This window comes from Castor canadensis, chromosome 6 (genome assembly GCF_047511655.1).
Source record: "Castor canadensis chromosome 6, mCasCan1.hap1v2, whole genome shotgun sequence".
NCBI lineage: Eukaryota > Metazoa > Chordata > Mammalia > Rodentia > Castoridae > Castor > Castor canadensis.
This window is the reverse complement of record NC_133391.1, coordinates 64,093,706-64,114,432: the sequence shown is the minus strand read 5'-3', so window position 1 is coordinate 64,114,432 and position 20,727 is coordinate 64,093,706. Positions and strand designations below refer to the sequence as shown.

Here is a 20,727-nt window from a genome sequence, read left to right as displayed (position 1 = left end):
ATCTCAGTCACACACTCTGCTGCCAGAGAGGCCAGTGCCTGACTGCTAATTCAGAGTCTTGGATCCAAGCTGACAAAGCCCACTCACCTCTCCTCTCTTCTGATGAAGCAATGGGCCCACCTTAACCATGGGTGTGGTTCCAAGGGACTTCCCCCTTGCCCATTTTGTCTAGAACACTGGACCTTATGTCCATGCTTGAATTCACTGGGTATGGGACTGTATTGCATTCTCTTCTTTAGATGCAGGATTAGGGCAATTTGGAAACCACCAGGAAAGCCTGACTAGTTCTGGCAGGAAGTAATACCCCTGCAGATTTTTATTGCAGTGGGAGTGAATAGAACAAAGAGCCCAGGAATATGGCTACTTTTAGTCCCTGAAGTAGAAAAAACAGAGATTATGTTTTATTTGTTAAAGCCACAGAGAATGCCAGCTTCCATACAAGAAGGGCCCTGACTCACTTAAAACAGCAGTGGGTAGAAATGCTAACTGGGTGTACTAGACTTTGGGGTCCAAGACAGTGCTAGAATTCCGATTACCTACTGTTACTGAGGCAGTTACCTGGAGAGATGCTGCAATACAGTGCAGAGTGTTAGAGGCAATCTGACAGACTGCTAATACCATTGAAGATTAGGTAGGGAACTGCTTTTTCCTTCTCCATGCACTCTTTCTAAATCATTCAGAGATCTGGCTGAGTGGCTCAAGTGGTAAAAGCACCTGCCTAGTAACATGAGGCCCTGAGTTCAAACCTCAGTGCTACCAAAAAAAAAAAAAAAGAATAAATGATTCTGAGAAATGAACTGTGAACCGCCATTAATACAACAGAATTGTCCTGCCACAGGTCTGGACATTTTAATTCTGGAAAACATACTCAATATGTCCTGTTACTATTTACTAGTGGATTTGGCCAATTTCAGGTGTATTTCTAAATCTGTGCTTTAGAAAAAAAAATCACCCACAGCAATTTGCAACAATGCGCATAGGATAGCAATGTATTTTCACTGTCTTGCCCCAAGGATGTGTAAGTTTTCTTGTTATCTAATTGTTGATAAAGGGATTTTAAATCACATGGAAACTTGAAGGCTTTGTGTTCACCTATTTTAGAGAGAATATTTTAATTAGGAGAAGTGGAAGCTGTTGTCTGAGCTTCCTCCTTGATAGAGTATATGACTTGTTGTCATTGGTGACTGAACAAAAGAAGGGCCATGAGTACTCCCCAGATACCACCCTTCTTGGACACACAGCTGAAACCCAACTTCTTTGGCTTAAACCTCACTCTTACAACTAGAAACTTCTGTACCTTTTTTGTGAAGAGAGTTTTATTGTTAGTGTGGACTTGGACAATGGGAACATGTAGCGCCTCATCTTCCCTTATTAGATAGACCTTGGCTCTACTTTGTAAGGAAGCAAGAGTCATATACTGTATAGACAACAAAACATTCCCTCCTTAAAGTCCTTGCTGTCTTGTTTTATGTACTCTTGATAACACCCGAAAGCATTTGTTGTTGTGTTAATGTGCTTTGTTTGGATAAGGAAGATAGGACTTTTGGTTCCCAGCTTTTGGAAGTGACCATCAGTCAGGGATGGAGGCTGAGATTACAGTACGCACAGGCACATGGCAATACTGAGAAATGACCTGTCTTAGGGAAACAGACCCTGTTGTCCAAAACACATTAGGAACATGGCCTCTGAAAGGGGAAAGGTGAGGAGGCTAGACCTGGTTAGACTTGGGACAGGCACAGAAACCGTCTGACTTGTCTTTAAAGAAAAAAGGGGACCTTAAAATGCTGGAGGGCTCTGATAATCTGGATGATATAGGTCCCATATTGACTTTGGATTTTAAAAAGATGCTTAAACATCCCCTTAGTTCATTTCCTGTGTGTGGAAATGGAGGCTAGGAGAAATTAAAATTAGTGTTCTTTAGAACCAGGGTAGAATCTGTGTCTCCTGATTACTGGTTCAATGCATTTCTAGTGGCTCTGTGTGAATATAATTTGTAGAGTCTTTTAGGATACCACCACTGGGGAAAAAAAATCACTTCTATTATTGGTAGTTGTTGACTGTCATGGAAGTGACTAATCACAACTATGTATCCTAACAAAAATGTTGCTGTTGGCTCTGCCTAATTATCAACAGAGCATCTGGCCTGGGAATAGTTCAGCCCCCCCTTCACTACTGGGAGGACTTCAGCTGTTTTAAGCCTGGCTGGGCCTCAGTGTCATCTGAAAAACCAGAATTAGAATCAGGCATGGTGGTACATGCCTGTAATCCCAATTACTTGGGAGGCAGAGATTGGGAGGATCTAGATTTGAGGCCAGCCCATCTTAACAAACAAGCTAGGCATGGTGGTAAATATCTAAATCGAGCCATGCAAGAGGCCTAGGTAGGACAGTTGTGGCCCAAGAGCCACTCTGGGGGTGGGAAAATGAGAGACTATTGCAAAGCAACTAAAGCAGAATAGGGCAGGAGACGTGGCTCAAGTGGCAGAGCACTTGCCTAGCAAGGGCAAGGCCCTGAGTTCAAACCCTAGTGCTGCCAAAATGTGTGAATGAAATAAAATAACATGCAAAACAGTAGAATGTCTAACATAAGGGAAATAACTATTGCTAGCCAATACTATCATTTTAGTAAGTAGAATGTAATGAAAGTGTAGAGTGAATGTCTCCTCACTTTGTCCATAGCCACCCAGTTCTGCAGTTGTTTTATTCCCTGCCAGCAACCTGGTTGGATTCTGGGTTCATGGTTTCTGCACCTGCTGATTCAACAAATTGGATAGAAAATGTTTAAAAAAATTACATCTGTACTGAACATTTTCACATTTTTCTTGTCATTATTCCCTAAATCATATAGTATGACAGCTACTTACACGTTTGCATAGTATTAAATATTATAAGCAATCGAGGCTGACTGGAAGTATACCAGAGGATGCGTAACTTCTATGCAACGCAGTACCATGTTACAAAAAGGACTCGTGCATCCTCAGGTTTTGGTGTCCTCCAGGTCCTGGGACATATCCCTGCATACACTAAGGGACAACTATATAAGCAAATGTGATTTCTACATCCTGCTCTTCTAAAATTCAGTAGATGGTATGCCATACACAGTGTTTTGTGCTTGCATTTTAACTTAATATATCTTTGAGCTTATATGCTCCTGTGTTCTCATTCACTTCATATGTCACAATTGATGTTAGTTTTGCTAAAGGACACTTATGTTGCTATACATTTTTGATATTGTTTACTGTAATGTAGTGAATAACTCTGGACATAGTTATTTGCATACATCTGTAGGATAAATTTCTAAAAAGTAGAATTCCTGGATCAGAGTATGTGCATTTAAAATTATGGAGAATCTTGCCAAATGGACTTCTGTAGGGTTATACCTATTTGCCATCATATACAGGTTTGAATGAAAGTAATTTTTCCTCTATTAAGACAGGAGCTTAGCCAATGTTTTGGTATTTGCTAATTTGAGGGAAAAGGGATTTAACTCTACCTTGTTTTGATTTGCATCTCTCTTATAATGAGCTTGAACATTTAAAAAAAAGTTTGAGAAGAATTTTATTGACTTCTTCTGAAAACTCTTTTTCCACATTCTTTGCTCATTTTTATTGAGTTATTTTTGTGTTAAATTGCATTTATTTTCCCCCAAACATTTAAAAGTATGTGATTAAAAACATACACATGTGAAATTCAAAAGTTGTAGAATGGAATAAAAAGACAAATTTATTTGTCCTCATCACCAGCCTATATCCTTCCTAGTTAGAATTATTCCTAAGAGCTGCTTTTGTGGTGTTATATAAATTTTATGTGTTTATAAGCATATGTGGGTGTACCCTACAAAGATGAGATCTGCTTGTATGTACTGTTAGGATTTTGCTTTTCTTATTTGGACACCCCTTCCTATAAGTACACACAGAAAGACTCATTTTTTAATTATTTTTATTTTTTTTAATTCATATGTGCATACAATGTTTGGGTCATTTCTCCCCCCTCCCCCCACCCCCTCCCTTACCACCCACCCTGCCTCCTCCCTCTCCCCCCACCCCCTCGATACCCGGCAGAAACTATTTTGCCCTTATCTCTAATTTTGTTGTAGAGAGAGTATAAGCAATAATAGGAAGGACCAAGGGTTTTAGCTAGTTGAGATAAGGACAGCTATACAGGGAGTTGACTCACATTAATTTCCTGTGCATGTGTGTTACCTTTTAGGTTAATTCTTCTTGATCTAACGTTTTCTCTAGTTCCTGGTACCCTTCTCCTATTGGCTTCAGTTGCTTTTTAGGTATCTGGAAAGACTCATTTTTTAATGACTCCATTTTCAGTGATCTTTTAAATAAGTGAATTTACCCCAGGGGGTCTTAAGATAGTTCATTAGGGTATGGGAAGAACATATAGATCTCTTATATTTACTTTAAAAAAATCACTTAAAATTAAAAAAATCATACATTTTGTAACATGCATTATGTTGATCAAGTAAATATGTGTATAATTACAAATGTTATTCATATTAAGAATATGTGTTTTGTATTTATTTTTTTCACAGATGAAAGGGCATGCTATCAAAATGGAGACAATTGCCACTCTTCATTAATAAATATTTAAGCTCTTCCTGTAGTGATTTAAGAATATGTCCACAGTCCTTTGACTTTTGTCTTTTTCAAGGTGGAAACTAATTTCCCTTGAGTGTAGGCTAGACTTAGTGATTTGTTTCTAAACAGTAGAATGTGGTAGAAATAGCAGTGTGTGATTTTTGAGGCAGTATATACAATACAAGAAATGATGTTATACTGTGATCTCTTGGACCTCTCTGTGGAGGAAGCCAGCTGCCATGTTGCCATGTTCTCTTGTGGAGAAGAACAAATTTCTCATCTTAACCAGCATCGATGTGCTTTCCATTTGAGGGAGCCATCTTGGATGTGGGTCATTTAACTTCAGTGAAGTCTTCAGATGGCTTCAGCTTCAGTTGAGATCTGGATTGCAGTTTCATTAAAGATACTGCTTTAAGCTGCCTTTGTAAACTTATGTGATGAAACCACAACATATTTTTAATGTTGGTTATCATCTAATAGAACTGAATTGCTAATAACTTGTACTTGTCAAGTCTAGCAGTTCAATGAGAACAGCAGAAAAATCAAGAATTTCAGGGTGGTGGTAGTGTGGTGGAGCCTTTTGAAAGATGCTATTTTCATTAACTGAAAATTAGAGACCATTAATAAAGCACAATATTTACTGGGCTTCTGAAAAGATCAATTAGCATTTGTACTGAATAAAAGGAAAAGGGCTAGCCTTTATTGACTTACAACCAAGGTGAAACAGGGTTTGGAATCAGAATGATCATGGGGAAATTATACTTTAGAAATAAACAACTGTAGAATTTCATTTAATTGGTAATTACAGCTATTTTCTTCTCTTGACATATTAGTTGAGCATGTTATCTTACTATAAGTATTATATTTTGTAATGCAAAGTAAAAGTTTTCTTTGAATCCTTACGTGGGTACTTAAGTTCTTTCCTATGCTTTTTTCCCTTCTATGGGTAAAATACTAGAATAAACAACATGGTGCATTTACTATTTTCTTTGGGCAAAAATTTATTTCCATACTCAATGATTATAATAGTATCAGACTGGACAGTATTCAGACACATGACTATATACCTATGGAAAACATGGCTTGATCTTGTAAATGCTTTCTTAAAAATTATACTTGGCATGCCCCCAAATTATATGTACACATACTCATAAATCAAGACTTTTCCTTCTCTTTTCTTCAAAAATCTCATATATAAGCTGTTTTTATGGTTCTTATAATATCTGGTTCATACAAGTAAAAAAGCTAGAATCTTATTATGAAAAGCAAGAAAGTAAAAATAGAAAACACCTTTGTACTTTGTTCTGTTTTGTTCTTCATTTTTGGGTAACTATATTAACCCTTTTTGATCTTTTTCAAATCTGTGGAATATAATAAACCACTTTTGTTTTCCTTAGTTTCAGAACTCTAAAGCCGAGAGTTGAAATTTTCAGTAGGCAATTCCTGCAACAGCAATATATTTTTTTTTCTGGACTATTGAAAATTGACTTTTCTCTGTCCTCAGAAGTATTGCTACTAAACTTTATGAATTAAATCTAATACTACAAGCCAAAATATCTGTGTTTTTTCCACTTTCAGCAGCCATAAAAATTACTGTTGGAATTACTTTGTGAGTCAAGCCTTAGGCTCCAAATGTCACTGTATCTCTCCAGGTGGAAGAGTTTTCATTTTCAATTAGACTGAAGCCCAGATGAAATAAATACAGATAGAAGAGCAAAATCAAAAGTAAAAATAGAGCTACAGCTTTCTCTTCAAAGTGTGGAAAACTTTGGCTGAGATCGCCTGTGACATTGCTCTACATAAGAAATGGGAAAGCTGTTCATTTTCCTGGATTTTTTGCATTTATTTCAAGTTAAAATATATACCCTGTTCTGTAGGATAGTGAAATAGATCTCTGAACAACTGAGATCTGTGTACTGTTCTGGCATCCAGCACAGCAAAACTATGAACAAACAAAAGCCTGGAGCTTTACCTTTTCTAGTGCTTTTCTGCTCCCTCCCTGTGCAGTATAGAAAATCGTTTTTATACTCCTCCATTCAAATCTCTTTTTACGGAACAGAAACAGTCATCCTATGGAAGAATTGGTCACAAAGAATTGTAGTATTTACGGCTTGGAAGAGCTTTGAATTCTTTTGCATGGCAGTACATATATGGGAATAGTTGTTATGGGTTTCTGAAATTTATCCTCAGACACTCTCATCTTGAAGCGAAGGGCTTTAGTAAATAAAAGAGTGCTAGGACGTGAGAACAGTGGTGAAGGTAGACTAAACAAGAGTGGTTTTAAGTAGTAGGACAATAATGATTTTGACAGAAACTTGGTGTATTGCTGAGAAAATTTGGAATTTATCAGATAAGATTTTTCCTTCTGTGACTGCAATCTAATATATAAATGAACAATATGCATTTTTTAAAAAAGGGGCTTTACCAAAAATTCATGATACTAAATAAAAATTTCAAATGACAAGTGAAAGAGGAAAAACTGTGTTTCTCACAGAACTTAGAAGAGATATTTAAATGTATCAAAAACAATCAGAAGAAATCAAGAGGAATGTACTGCTAGGGTACCAAGATGTTTTAAAGTTATGAATATTATCAAACTAAATTTAATTAAAAGTTATATAAAATTTCCCATGTATTCAAAATAAGAAGTTTGGTATGTAGACTAAATATAGAATTTCTAACTCACCTAGAACTGCCTTTTAGTCACAATGAAATTACTTATAACCAGAGGCATACTCTGACATGTAGAAGATACTTGCCTGGACTGTCCAAAATGTGCTTGAGTTTTTTTCTGAATTTGATGTCAGATTTGTTTCAGTATGAATTGTCCCTCTTCTCACCTTTTACTGTTTTAAAAAAATTCTAACTAGTCCAATATTAGTATTATCTCCCCTTATAGGATGAAATTATTAAATGGCTACACCCCTACTGAAAAAAATGAAAAGCTGTAGAGGCTCGCCACAGGCCACTGGATGCCAACATCCAGTGTTGTATAAACTGAAGTCCTAACTTAAAAAATCAATGCTGCTTATATTTTAAAACCAAGAATTTAAATTTTCCAGTATATTTTTTCAATTTCTTGGTCATTTCTTGTTTTTGCTGATAGTAGTACTTTCCAATGAAGATGTGTAAATAGTAAATCTTTTGAACTTTTCAATCTCAAATATGTTATTTTTATCCTCACTTTATAAATGACATTTGATTCATATTTCCTCTACAATTTTGAAAATGTTGCATTAACTTTTGCTATTGATATTTTTTCCAATGTTGCTATTAAAAGATGTCTACTGTCAATCTCATTGTCACTCCTTGGTTGATAATGCAGTTTCTCTTTGACAGCTTTTGAGGAATTTCATTTTATTATTATTTTTTTTGCTTTATTAGCAGTGTGTGCAGATATGATTTTTCAAATGAAATTGTCTTTCCTGACACTTAGTAAGGTTTGCACTCCAATGTCTCATGTCTTTCTTAGTTTTATAAATCTCTGTAATTATCTCCATTACTTTCTACTATCCTTTTGTGGTGCTTCCATTTGTTTATCTACTTTTGATATGCCTTGAGAAATTTCCTCAATTCTGCCTTTCACTTTAGCAATTTTCTCTTTGTGTCCACTGCATCATTTATTAAATGCTTACATTTCAGTGATTAAAATTGCCATTGATAGGATTCTGTTCTTTCTTCTTAAAAAAAGTGTTTTTTTGCTAGGCAAATGCACTACTGCTTGAGCCATGTCCTAGTTGGGATTCGGTTCTTGATTTATGATTCTTTTAAATTTTGACTATAATCCCACCTTTTCATCTTCTAACAAGTTTTTTTTTTTTTTTGCCTGAAATAAAACTTTCCCATTTATTGAACAAAATACAACAAAAAGAGGATGTGTTTCAGATCTTGGGTTAAATTTCGTTGACAGAACTCAAAGCTCCTGAGTCTTTCCATATATTGTGGGATGCAAGTAGATATAACAATTTTTTAGTTATTTCTTTTGCTGATGCTGACCCACTTTGAAGCCATCTCTTTTTTTCCCACAGTATCTTTTATTTTATAATTTTTACATTTTTATATGTGTATACATTGTTTGTGCCCTTTTCCCCCCAACCCCTCCAGGCCCCCTTGCTTTCAGGCAGAACCTGTTCTGCCCTCTTCTCTGATTTTGTTGAAGAGAAGACATAAGCAATAATAAGAAAGACATATTGCCTTTGTTAGTTTGGGATAGAGATAGTCATTCAGGGAGATTCCTAGCATTGTTGAAGCCATCTCTTGATTGTTCATTCTCTGTAAATGGAAGGTGGATATGTGGGTTCATTCCTACTTTACCACCTTAAGTAAAATGTATGTCACAGAGCGCTAACCTAGTGTGCAACACCTGAGTGTTTTGCAGATATTGCTGAATGATCAAGAATAATGGATAACTGAATTACTTTTGGTTAGTCTCTTGGTTTCTTGTGGTCTAAAATTTTTGTTTTTTATTTTTCAGTTTTCTTATCTAATAGTATCAAAATTAGGTACTTATGAATCAACGAGGAGAACCACCATGGATATTAGTAGCTGCCCAAACCCCTTCTGTCCCAGCCGTATGGGGAGAATCTTGCTTTGTGTGGCCATATTGTGTGAATATGGGTTCTGTCTTTAAGGGCTAGGCCTGGATTATGTGTCATGTAGGAGTTTCTACTTCTTACACAATTGTGAATATGTGCACAGAAGTATTTTTGGAGTACTGGTCATTTCTGGCTGCTAGCTTTAATTTAGAGTCTGTTTTTGAGGCTCCTGACTTCTGTGGACAAGATTTGATAGTGATCTCATCACTATCATTGAAGTCCTAATTTCTGTATCCCGTGGCCAGATCCAAATTCCTTTGAGCCACGAGAGTTAAATCTCTACTTAATTCTTTCCTGCTTCTAATCCATGGAGATACTGTGTTCTTGTCTTTAACTATAAATACATGTTTATACATTTTTTCTATGTCTGTTGTATTTATTTTATCATTTTAGGGATATTTGCTGGAAGAGAGAGAATTTTAACATGCCCTCATTATGCTATCTTGATGCTCATTTAAGTTGGTAAAGTGCATTCTATTTCCTATAGGGCAGTTTATTTGTTAGGTTTAAAAAGGGCTTTTGCTATAAAATCAACTTCTTAGCAGGCATAGAGTTTAAAATTCAGAAGATAAACCCGTATTTCTCCATAGACCATCCTGTACCACATGTTCTTCTAATGTTTACTTGGTCATAATTACTGACTTCTGGTGACTATCAGCTGACTGTTTCCAGATTGGTACAAAGAATTGTGGTCCCACGTCTGACTGCACATGTACACTTCATGAAATATGCCATGGAAAGAGGTGAGCACTAGGACAAGGTATTCAAGTATATTTTTTACTAGAAGAAACTACCTAATTCACTGGGAGTGGGACCAATTTACATTTTACCCATTAGGTAAAGAATTTCATGCGGAAACATGAGTTAATTGGCACCATATTCCTGATGTGTTTCAGCTGTGTGTAAGGGTCCTTTGTAAATTAGATTCCTCACAGCTGCCCTGCAACCCATCTTTTAAATCTAGCTCTACTTTCTTCTAGTTTAAAGTCATTTTGCTGTGAAGTCTACAGTTTAATGAAAAGAAAATATCATCAGTAACTTTCGCCAAAATTGTTGTGAAGAGTCTTTGAACTGCTGGACTGTCCTTGTAGTTTTTTTTTTTTTTTTCCTGGGTAGCAGTTGGTGTAATGCAATCTTTTCATTCCGTTAATAATATGTTATGCATGGTCACATCCCTGGTTAATTAGACTTACAGTTTTCAATTAACAGCATTTTTGATGATACATTATTATCCTTATTAGTGAGGTCGTAGACTATATTATAACAAAGACCGAAGACTCTATTGTCAGCATAATCTTGAAAGAGCCATTTAACTTTATGAAATGGATCTGGCAAAGGAACTTCATACTTTGTTTGATGTATAATTTGACCCCTATAAAGAACCAAAATGACTCTCTTCTCCCTCCCCTTCTCAGAATAAAATGTCCAGCATGTCAGATGGACATTTCTCTCAGTTAAATAAAAAATACTGTCAGAAAATGAAATCTAAATTTAAAAAAATTGAGCACATGAGTGGTCAGATATTCAGCAATTTATCATGTCTTTGGATGAAATTCATAGTTCTACATGAAACTGATTAACTCCATTAGATTTTAATTATTCCAAAATCAATAGACTTAGGTGATGCAGGCCACTACATTCACTCATCTGAATAGGGAGGTGGATTTGGGGTGACCATATTCTGTTAGTTGGCATCAAACCCCTCTATTTGGTTTACAATGTCATAGTTCATTTTTCTCTGTTATTTAAAAATAAAAAAGTTAAAACCTAGAGATATCACAAGAGATTTGTGATCAATTCTATTTAAACTGGGCTGTAATTATCAAATGATTACACTTTTGTCTTTCTAACTTGGGAGGATTTTAAGTGATATGATGCTCTCAGATTTGCCACTGGTCTTATTTGTTGGTGGGGAGGTAGAGTTAGGTGTGGGTATTTCTCTGTGATTCTACTTGTTTCATCCCTATTTTAGCTGCCATGGTCAAGATTATAGTGCAGGACCAGATGAGCCATTGCTCTCTCCAGTTACTATGTTTCCCTCAATGTAATGAGCATTTCGACTTCTATCATCATGGCTTAATTTTGCCCTGTTTGAGCTTTATATAAAGTGAATCATTAACATGCGTTTGTTCATGCCTGGCTTCTTTCCACCAGTTTTGAGTCTGTAGGGTTCATCTTAATGTGCAGAGGAGTAGGAGCAGGAATACTGCTAGTAGTAGCAGTAGCAGGTCACTAACACTGGGTATTGCCCTTAGTTGCCCCCCTAAATTTTGTCTATTCTAGTGATGACTTATTTAGTGATATCTCTCTTTATGATGACTGCTGCTAGACAACCCTTTCATATACTTATTTGGCAAAAGTATTCCTTTTTGGGCAAAATACTCATTCAGATATTCAGATTTTATTGTCCAATTAAAAAAATTTGGTTTTCTATTGATTTTTTTTTTATGGCCCTGGGGTTTGAACTTAGGGCCTTGTGCTTGCTAGGCAGGTGCTCTACCACTTGAGCCACATCCCCATCCTTTGATTTCTTATTTATTTATAAGATTTATTTATCCTAGAGATGAATGCTTTAGAATGAATATATTGCAAAGTATTTTTCCTATTTTATGTGGGTGAAAAAGACAAAGTATTCCTTTTTTTATGTATAGACTTTTAATTATAACGAATTCCAATTTATCAATATTTTTCCTCACAGTTGGCTCTTTTTGTGTCTTATGTGGGAAGTCTTTCCTTATGCTAAGATCACAAATGTATTCGCCTGTGTTAATTTTGGGAAGCCTTATTATTTCTTTGACATTCAAATTTATGGTTCAATTGGAACTTTTTTGTGTGTGATCTGAGGTGTAGGTCAACAATAACTTTCCAGGCAGATATTTAGTGACTTCAATGTTGTTTATTCAAAAGACTGTTCAAACTTGATTACAATGCAATGATACTTTGTGACCATGTACGTATGCAGTTGTTTCTGGACTTAGTTGTTGGTGTGTTGTTTCTCCTAGAGTCAATACACTACTTTAGTTATTGCAGTGTAAGTCCTCCAAAATTATTCTTCCTAAAATTATCTTTGAAATTTTTGTCTCTTTGCTCTTCTATAAAACTTTAGAACATCTTAGTAAATTTCTACCACATGTCTTTCTGGAATATTGATTGTGATTAAATTGAATCTTTAGGTCAATTTTTGGAAAAATGATTTTACTACATTAACTCTGTAATGTATAAATGTTGTTCATAGCATTCTCTTATTTTTTTAAGTGTCTGTAAGATCTACAGCAGTACTTCTCATTTCACTTCTTATATTGGCAATTTGCACCTTCAAATACTGCCTGCATTCCATTCTTTCCCTTCTGCTTCTGAGATTTTAATTATTATGTATATTAGAACACCTAATCATTTGTCTCCAATATTTTATGTATTTTCCAGTTTCTTATTCAATCTCAGCATTTTTAACATATTCAGTTTATCAGCCATCTTTTTTATTCTCTTTAACATGCTATTAATTTCTTCCATGGAATCATAAAATTCACTAATCAGTCAATCATCTTCATTGAACTGTCACGTTTTCTAGGTTACTGGCTTCAGTTTGGCTCTGTTCTTATCTGAGGAATCAGAAAATAGTGTAGAGTGATGGAAATTGGAAGATAATCTCAAGATTATCCCCAGAGGATTAGTCTTATACAAGTTATTTTGACATATAAACTGTATAGTTTTAGCATAAAGGTTTGTGTTTCAATTTGTTGTTGGATTTGGGAAGTTCAATAGGTAGAGTATAAACCAAACCTAATGTCTTATGTCCTTGCTTCTTCTACCTTTTGTAGAGATATTACAGTAATGATTTCAGTTGGATAAAATGTTTTTCAGGTTTTGGCATTGATATTTGTAACTGAGAAGATGTTTGCAATTGTCCAACTTTTCTGTTCTTTTATATTTGTCTTATGCTTTTAAGTCCATGTTTGGGAAAAATAACTTTATACAGTGTTTATTCATTTATAAATTATGTTATAATACATATTATTTAGTTGTCACAACAGTATCCTATGAAGTAGGTGATATTATTACCTCTCTTGAGCAATTGAAAAAACTCAGACTAAGATAGGTTTAGGGCTTTCCTCCAAATCATATTAATTTATAGGTGGCCTTTGCTCTCTGTAGCTTGCTTTTCCATCCAGATCTTACCCTAATAATTACCAGGTAATAGGCTAGAAAACAAAGCTACAAATGTAAACAGTCTTTACGCTCAAGGAGTTCCAAGTTTATTGCATTATCTCACATTGTTTTCTAGGAAATAATGTTGATTTTTAAAACATGAAACAAAAAATCATAAAGATACAGCAAAATCTTAAATACAGAGCAGGAAGGAAAAGGAAGTTTAGAAAACCAAGGTTTGCTGTATTTACATCATCATACAATGATGATTCCTAGGTTGGTTTCAGGATGTGTAGCCCTAGTAACGCACATGTTATGTGAGAATCCTCTTGTGTGCAATATTTAGTAAGTTAGGGAAACCTATATTATCCTGAATTTTGAAGTTTTTTAAGACTATATTTCTTGTTGATTGATATACCTTGGGAAAAACATTCATATTTAACTTAGAGCCTCATTACTTTCATTAGGTGAGAGGCATCCCAGAAAAATCAGACTTGGCTGTTTACCACAACAGACTTGCTCACTGTTACCAAATGATGTGGAGCTTGCCTGCAATTCTCTGGGAAGATTCTGGATTCCTAGGTATGTTTGCATACATGTAGACATGCTTTCATTTGTCAAAATGACCCAGATGAGTTACTACTGACACGATTCTCCAGGGTCTTTGAAGTGGAAAGCTTTGCTTACCATATTAAAGAGTTTTGTATTTTACTCTGTCGGCACTGATGAGTAATTGGAAGTTTAATTTATTCTTCAGAAAACACTCATCTGGCAGTATATAGAGTGACTTTTAGAGGGAAAAAGCAGAGGCAAGGCACCAGGTAAAAGGTGTTGGCAATAACTAACCCAATCAGGAATGAAGAGTTGTTTAGAATTTTGTAATGGAGATGGAAGGTAGGTGACATTTTCTTCAAATCCATCTCTCAGCATGTTCAGTTTGGTGGTTCCCTCCAAAATTCATGTTGAAATTTATTTACCATTATAATAGTGTTTAGAGGTGGGATGCTTTAAGAGGCAAGTAGACCATGGAGTCACCACCCTTATGAATGGATTAACACAGTTATCTTGGGTTAGTCATATTGGAAATTTGGCTTCATCTTTTTCTCTCTCAAGTGGTCTCTCCCCATATCAAGCCTTCCACCGTGTATGGCATAACAAGAAGGACCTTACCAGATGCAGCCCCTCAGTCTTGGACTTCCTATCCTCTGGAACTAGGAGCCAAATTTCCATTCACTGTATTTTACTCAGTCTGTGGTATTTGGCTGTAGGAAAACAGATGGAGATATAGCATTTGTAAGGGTGAAAAAAGAAGCATGTGTTCCATATTTTGGGGAATGAAAGCGGGGAGAACAGGAGGCAGTGAGATGAAGGAGGAACTTAACTCACGCCAGGCATAGTACAGAAGCAAGAGGTCTTTCTCCATCCCCAGATGGTCTAATGCTCTTTAAACTCTTGCTTTGGCTGCATGTGGAAACATTCTGTACTTTAATCAGTGCCTAAAACTGATCCAAATATTGTTCAAATAACCCCCTTTTTCTCCAGCCCATACTAGATCAAATATTGGTCCCTAGCAAAAGAGGGAAATGTATTAGTCACTTCTCTGTAGGAGAATTGTAACACAGCTACACAGAGAAGACAAAAAGATGATTAAAAACATCTTAGGAATAAATTGGAGCTCAGATATTCCAGGCTGAAATATGAAATCACATTTTTTAATACACATAATTTCTCTGTGAGTTCTGACAATTCAATGAAAAGTACACAAGATGGAACAATTTGGAAGCCTTATTTCTTTTTCTCAGGGATTAGCAAATAATTCAGCTCAGTTTTAAGAGCAAGTCCAGTAGTATTTTCTCAATAGGATGTCCTCTAGATAGTAAGTGCCTTCAGAATAGAGGACATGTCTTTTTTGTTTTTGTTTTTTTTCCAATCAGGGTCTGACTGTGTAGCCCAGGCTGGATTTGTACCCATGATCTTCCTGCCTGTGCCTCCCAAGTACTAGGATTACAGACATGGGCCACCATGCCTCACTGGGGGAGACGGGGCTTAATCGTTTTGTATTCTCTGGCGTTTATACTTGTGTTTTGCTCATGGTAGGTACTCAATAAAAATTGATTGAATTGGTGAGGCTTGGATAATATATCAAGAAGCAATAGTCTTCATTGTGGAACATATTATGTTATTTATAGATATGTTTCTGATTCAGCCACACAAATACCTCTTAATTATATAAAATGATCTTGTTTCAATCTGAATTTTTCATTGTTTTAACAGGTGTGCTTCAGCAGGGCATAGCTTAGGCAATTTAAATTATTGCCATATTCAGTATTTGTAGCAAAGGAATCCTCAATATTTTTTGTATCAGTGAGGTTGCCTTGATTTGGAAGTTTCCATTTCAACAAAGGCTACAGCTGACAATATTTGAGTCTTAAAATCATTCTTAAAGAAGTATAATGTACACAAGGGCCTTGATTATATTCCAACAGAGTGAGTGGAACTGGGATGTTAGCCACATGCAACAGATGCCTCCATTTGCATGTTGGTAGACTTGTAATCATGACGCTCTGCATTAATTTTACTGTCAATGTACACAGGTGTATCTGTGTGTATGGTAAGGGGTGTGTGTTTAGCACTATCTGTAAAATCGCACAGGTGGTCAATATGGCCTAACAACAATTTTGGAAATTCTTTACTTCCATCATTGTTACTGGCTTACAATAGTCTCCCCAGTTCCTGACTATGTTTTGATATGCACAGTAGAAATTCTGAATACAAACTGAGCTTCAGTGTATTATAAGAAAACATTACTCAGGCTTTCTGTCAATTTTCCTTCCTTGGGGTTAGAAGTTAAGGTCTTGAGACTTTAAGTTAAGGTCCTGACATAGCCAGGATGTAGATTTTTTTTTTTGGGGGATATCAATCAGTGCCTATCCTGGGCTCAATGCACTTTGATGTCACCTCTGAATGATTTTTGTCCCAGTGAGGTGGCCTGGCTTTGGAAGTTTCAATTTCAACAGAGTTTCTAAAGGTTCTGAGTGTGTTTGGTTGGGCCTGCAAATTTTAGAACACTGATTATGCAGCTCCTGGGAAATGGAAATGTATGTGTGAGAGCACGGGCTTTAGAGTTTAACTCCTGACTCAACCAATGTGGAGCCTGTGATACCGGGCAGCTTAAGTAACCTCACTGAGTGCTTATTTCCTCACCTGTAAGTGTGGGGTTAATAACATCTGCTACCTCATCAGGCTGCCTAAGTTTAAAGGATGGACTAAAACACTTGGCCCACCTTTCGCTTATGATCTGGCAGTTCATAACTGTTCAATAAATGCTAGCTGTTATTATTTTTATCTCTAGTAAGTCTACTGGCTCTTCTGAGATTTATCTCCAATGGAAGAGATGTCAGATACTTTCATAGATAGCATTTTCAAGAAACAAATGACAAAGGGTTGGCTCAACCTTAGCAATGCTGTATAAGACTTGATTGATCTCTACTTTCAGCAGAGAACTGGAGTAAACAATGCACGTAATAGAGGGACATGTTGGGTGTGCAACACTGTATTCTTTTTAAAAAAAATTTTATTAGCATATAATAGTTGTGCAGGGGGATATATTGTGATATTTACAATATATGTGCTTACAATATATCTTAGATTTATCCCTTCCATTATTCTCCTTCTTAGAACAATTTCAACAGGTTTCATTTTTTTATTTTCATATATGGATACAAAATACACCCATCATATTCACCATTATTCCACCTTTCCTTGTGCCCACCCACCTCTCACCTTGGAAAAGACCTATTTTTTTCCCTCCTGCTCTTCACTTTTTTTAAAGGCAACACTGTATTTCTCAATTAGAAGTCAGGCCCAGTGTACTGCAAGCAGAAAAGATAAGCAGTGTGTTGATGAAGGGACATTGATTCTGCATAGATATGTGAACAGTTACTAAATGTAATCAGATTGCATGCAGATCAAACCTTTGGAGCAGTGTATCTCCTATGGGCAATTCTTATTTCAGGATTCAACTTATTCTTCTTAAATAAGCCTAAGTGGGTTTTTTTTAAAAATTTAATTTCCCTAAAAGGAAAAACTATCATAGGAACTCTAAGTCATGTTTCATACAACTAATCCTGCTTCTGTGATTTGATTGCATACAAAATACATATAGACACATTAAGGAACCAGAGAGATACTGAGTTTCAAATGAGTTAAGTGGTCCTCTTTAAAAATTGCATTGGAATACAGTTAAAATTCATTTTAGATAGTGCTCTAGATAGCGTAGTATGCTTGTGCTAATTTCTCAGTAGAACCCAAATTTTCATTTCATATTTTTTTTATTACCAAAGGAAAGATATGGTACTAGCATTGAAATCAAAAGTATTTGGATTTTGCTTTGGACATGTGGTGAAGTGAATTTTCTCCCAGTATTTAGCTATCGGAAATTAAGAGTATACGCGTGTATGTCTACACGTGAGGCAAGAGGTTTGAGCAGTTATTTATGCCATGTCTCTTTCATTTTTACTAAAATGAAAGTTGATTGAGTTGAACTTGACATCAGGCAGCACCAGGTACTGACAGCTCACAGCCCCTTTGTGCAAACACATATGTCTCCAGATTGGAAAATCTGTATTACCTTTGGCCACTTAAAATAAACTGGTTTTTTTAAATCCAGATTTATGAGATCCAAAGATTGGTGTTTTGAACACCTTTTTAGCTTTAATACATTTATAAAGTACCTTGGAAAATGTGAATTTTTCAGTGGTTATAGATGAGGACTCTGATTCAGAAGACACATTCCCAATGCAGAAATGTTGCATTTTGGTTGGAGAAAAATAAGTGACCTCTTGTATTTTTTCTGTGACATTAACCACAGATTAGTGTGAAAAACTGTTTCTGAGGAGTATTTTCATGGGAAGCAGAACAACTTAGTTTCTGAATATGCATGGTGATAGGCTGCAAAGGAAAACAGTGTGCCCTTTCAGAAGGAATGTGTGTAAGGTCACTCTCTCAACCTTGGTGAACTCTAACACATCAGGGGCAGTGTTATAATTAAAAACTCATTTCACAGCAGCTGATTAAGCTTTGATTCACAATTATACTGTCTTTCAAAAGTCTCCTCCATCTGAGCATTTTGAAAATATGATGGCTTCATTATTTGTTATATTTCCAAAGTTAGTGCTTCAAAGGAGCTGTGAAAACTTTCTCAATCATGTGGAAATTCATGAATAAAACATGCATATCCAGAATTTTAAATTAAAGTAATTAGACCACATTAGAATCTTAAAAAAAAGAGATTTAACATCCATGTCAATGTGGAGAAAGATGCCCTTCATTAAATTACATCTTCTTCCTGTTCAACATTCTAAACTGTCACTTTTAATGTGACACTAGAAAAATAATTACTGTGCTCAAGATAATTTTACAAAGAAAATGTTAGAAAATTCCAACCTCAATGTTTTTAGAGTCTCTGATTCTAACAAAAATTTTTCCTATAAATTATTTGAAATTGGCTAAGCAATGTATTAAAATTTATACCAACGTTCTGGGTCCACCTGCATAAGCAGAGTGCTGACACTTGGCTGAAGACGCAGATGGTTTTGGTATAGGCAGCAGATACGGTAGGATTTGCAAACTAGCACTTTGTGAGATTAAACAAAAAAAAATCTAAGAACAGGGTATTGAAATGCAGTACAGCTCATGAGAGGCAACTCTCCAGATAAAAGTAAATTTGAGACTTGTGAGTGATCATTCAAGAGTCAGGACACAAGGCCAGGCATGGAGGCGCACGTTTGTAATCCCAACTGCACAAGAAATAGAGGTAAGAGGATCAGTGTTGGAGTCCAGCCCATGTAAAAGTTAGTATGTGACCCTATTTGAGAAACTAACTAAAAGCACCCCACTAAAGTGGTGGCATGGCTCAAGTGGTAGAGTGCTTGCCTAGCAATCATGAGGTCCTGAGTTTAATCCCCATTATTGGAGGGAAGGGGACAGCACTGTAACCTGGGGAATCTAGCAGCATGGGTTCTGTAAGTAGAGTAACCATTTTGGTTTTCCAGGGACTGTTCTAGTTTTAGCACAAAAACTCCTGTGTCTCAGGAAACCCTTCATCTCAGGCAAATCAGGTCAGATGGTCACCCCATATGGAAGCCTCGGTAGGAGTTCCCATTCTGCACATAGCACTTCTTTGTGAAAACAGAGTAATAATATGGGTTTCTGTGATGATTAAATGACAAGGGAAAACTAGTAGTTCCTGGCACAATGACCATTTAATAAATGGTGTTTTCTTTTCCCATATAGTAGACTATGGAATCTATTTCATGTTTATGACAACTTACATAGAAAATCAAATAAAAGCACTAGAAAAACATGCAAAACGTTAGGAAACCTTAAAAGTGGAAGAACTCATATCTCTTTGGGAAGATTGTAGATGACAAAACATTTGGTAAGTATCTTGCAAGGCATGAATTGTGTCATTTGACTTGATGGGAATAAATAATTGTATCGCTGCCACGGAAATGAGAAGATAAATTGTGAGACTTAAAAGTCAAGGTGAAGGACTGGCTAATTCAGTGCTATTGCAAATTGTAGAAGTGTGAGGTATTATTGTTTTTAGCAGCACAATAATACAATGAGGAAAAAGGAAAAAAAACCAGAATAAGTCTGAATGAATTTATTAGCATTTTCCTTCAAGTCAAATACTGATTCCAAGAACAGGTAAAATATTTTCCAAGTGATTTTCAAAGTGGAAAGAAATGCCCTTGAGAGGCTTTCTTATTAAATGTGTGCTTACAAATACTGGGAACCAAGGACACTCTACCCTTCTCTCATTCGCAATCACCGAAAGGGCTTTCTCTTCAATAGCTATCAACTTGGGAGGTGTACGTCAATCATTTCAGTATTATTCATTCCTTTCCTTTCCATTCCAACTTTGTGTCCAGGAGCATATCATGCATTAAAGATAGGAAATGATGTATCAAAGGCACATTTCCTGTCCTCAAGTAACCCAGGCTAGTTGGGGAAGAGAGATTGATGCACATTTAGAAATTGTGTGAATCCCAAGGCATCACCATATGGTCAAATGAATGATTTACTTTTCGATCTTGTAAGACCAGGTATATTCCAGTTCTAAAACCTGACTTAACTATTTTTTTTATTGCTCTACTTCAGCTGTATACCTAAGATTTGACTAAGCACATAAAATGGAATGCAAATTGCTCCCACAGCAAATGTATCAGGCTGTCTTTATTTTGGTAACAAAAACATAAATCATAAATCACAAGATACCTCTTAAAGTTCATCTTGGGAAACAATATAAAACAGTCCATAGGCAATTCAGAGTGATTTACAATCATCTTCTCATTTAAAAGCAGATCTACTCTAAGGGCAGCAAAAAAATGCTCT

The 20,727-nt window shown here is 35.9% G+C and overlaps 1 long non-coding RNA gene across 1 annotated transcript in view; it reads left to right on the top strand.

The window, feature by feature from the left end:
- The window catches only part of LOC141424119 (uncharacterized), a 536,343-nt gene that overhangs the window by 110,396 nt on the left and 405,220 nt on the right, over positions 1-20,727 (top strand). Inside the window, exon 4 of the long non-coding RNA XR_012448988.1 lies at positions 13,797-13,911. This is a non-coding gene — a long non-coding RNA (uncharacterized lncRNA). The remainder of the gene's footprint in view (positions 1-13,796; positions 13,912-20,727) is intronic.